Genomic DNA, 2,500 nt, shown 5'->3' with positions numbered 1-2,500 from the left:
TTAAGGAAAAGGTCGTGGGTGGGCTTACGGTTCCGTTACATGCGGGAACTACGGGACGGTTGGGTTTAGGAAAGGGTCGTGGGTGGGCGTACGGTTCCGTGACACGCGGGAGGAACGGGTCGGTTAAAGAAAAAAACAACTAAATCCTATCTAACTGCTGCTCTCCCCGGTGCGTTACACAAACACGCTGAAAGACGCCTTTTTCATCGCATGAGACGCTGACAGCCACTGTCCAAACGTCCTTATTTCATGAGTTCGGAGTGAGAACGGGTTGGTCTGTGCTGAAGTGAACAGGGTGAAGAAAAACCTAATGTACAAGTTTTTTAACAAGGAATTACAGTCTGATTGGCTCTGACGTTTTGGTGGAAGAAGTTCTCCAATCTTTCACAAAAGTAAAGGTAGAAATACCACAAATTAAATATATTCAGTTTCAGGTCACTCAAACTGATTAAATGATGAATGAAAAGTCCACACACTGTCAGAAGGAGAAGTAAGCACAGCAGATGTAAGTTAATAGGGCAACTGTCCAGCTTGTATTTACCTTCACAAAAGTGCTCGTTTTGCCACTGACAGGCTCAGATTATTATTCTAAGTGTCTGACAACATTATGGGAAGGATTTCTAAGGAGGTCGACCTTTCTGTTAAAGAGTAAGATCCTTTTTTTAAACATAAAAACAGCCGTGAATTTGTGTTCGCTAAACCCACCAGACTCCATGTAAATAAACAGTAATTTTAGCATCATAAAACACACTTCATTCAGAGTCGACAGAAACAAAATAAAACTATGAAAAGCCATTTTGGGTTTCCTTTACTTTCCACTTTAACCAACCATCACAACTCTAGTTTTGGTTGAAATATTTTGGCTCTATACACGCTAAAAGTATTGTTTTTTTAAATGGAGTCTGGTGGGTTTAGCTAGCGACCTCAGAGCTGATTCTGGTTAAACAGAAAGGTTTTTTAAAGGTCTATCTCTGCAGGAATCCTTTCCATAATGTTGTCAGACACTTAGAATATTAATCTGAGCCTGTCAGCGGTAAAAACAGAACTTTTAGTGGACCAAATTGACAATGCACATTTGCTCCATAGGGTTATATTGCAGCCCGGTCTGGCTGCCGGTTACAGCGTTCTCGCTTAATACTGGACCAACTTCTGGTTGTTCCCATCATCATCGTCATTTAGACACAAAAACATGGGAAAATAGGTTCCAACTAACAACTAATCCATTCATCCAGAAGATAATCCACACATTAATCCACCATGAAGATAATTGGTAGTTGCAGATTTAAACATGATCCTCCTGTGTGTGTGTGTGTGTGTGTGTGTGTGTGTGTGTGTGTGTGTGTGTGTGAATACACTCATGTGTCTATCGACTGTGCACACGTGCCTTTCAAAAAGGTTTTCTGTGGAATAAAAAGCAGCAGAAGACAGAGCGCTGACCGGGCCTCCTCTCTCCTTCACGTTTGGATTTTCTCGCCTCCACTAAGAGAGATAAATGTGCTGCTGTTCCCCGCTCTGCTCCGGACAGAGCGGTCGCCTCGCTTGCAGATAACCCCACACGGCTCTGCGCCAGTCTCGGAGAAACACCAGGATTTATATTATACGAGCGGCTCAAATGAATCTGTGCAGAGTGAGATGCACGGCTGCAGGCTGATGAGAAGAAGACGAGACGGCAGATTTGTGTTTCGGTCTGCCGTGACGCCACACGGTGTGTTTGTGCCAACATGTTCTCGCTCCCAACTTGTCAAATACTGACGCTTGGTTAGCGCCTCTCAGAGTCACATATCGCCGCAAAAAAAGAAGTTTATTTGTCTGGGGTTACAAATTCCTTTCAGAAAAATAAATCAGTTTTCTAATCCGACACCGGTTTATCGCCTTTTTGTCGCTCTTTCATCACCTTTCCGTCTCCCTTTTCGTTGTTCCCCCAATACCATCTGTACGGAATGAAAAGGCTGCCAGTGTGTGAACATAGCCTTAAGTGTCCGTTTTTTCAGAGAAGGACAGTCTCCGTTTGTAACTTCCCTCCAAAAGGACACATACGAGTGTTTTCTGGTCCGACACGTCTATCAACGAGAAGTTCATTTGTCTGGGGTTATAAATCCCTTTCAGAAAATCAATCAGTTTTCTAATCCGACACCGCTGCTCAGGTTCAGGTTTCTTTGATTCTCAGACGCATCGCCATCATTCTGTCATGGTTGTGTATGTTTATGTTTCAGTTTCCTGTTTTATTTTGTAGTCTGTTTTCTCCCTTGTCATGTCTTGTCTTACTTCCTGCCTTGTGTTTTCCCACCTTTGTGATTGTCTGCCCCGCCCTGATGTGTTTCCCCTGTTCCTGAGCCCTCCTGTCACCTGTCCCTAGTTTCACCTCGTTACCTTGTGTATTTATGGCGTTTTTCCACTACGTGGTACCTGCTCGACTCGCCTCGACTCTACTCGCCTTTTTTGGTTTTCCATTATGATAAAAAGTCCCTGCTACCTGCTAACAGGTACTTTTTTTAGTCTC

At 43.6% G+C, this 2,500-nt stretch overlaps 1 protein-coding gene across 2 annotated transcripts in view; it reads right to left on the bottom strand.

Annotated features, from left to right (window-relative positions):
* enox1 (ecto-NOX disulfide-thiol exchanger 1) overlaps positions 1-2,500 on the bottom strand; it is a 100,594-nt gene that overhangs the window by 2,751 nt on the left and 95,343 nt on the right. The gene's annotated exons all lie outside the window — the stretch shown is intronic.

The sequence above is a fragment of the Sander lucioperca genome, chromosome 8, assembly GCF_008315115.2.
Source record: "Sander lucioperca isolate FBNREF2018 chromosome 8, SLUC_FBN_1.2, whole genome shotgun sequence".
Taxonomy (NCBI): domain Eukaryota; kingdom Metazoa; phylum Chordata; class Actinopteri; order Perciformes; family Percidae; genus Sander; species Sander lucioperca.
Note: the sequence above shows the minus strand (reverse complement) of the source record. Positions and strands in the feature narration are given on the sequence as shown.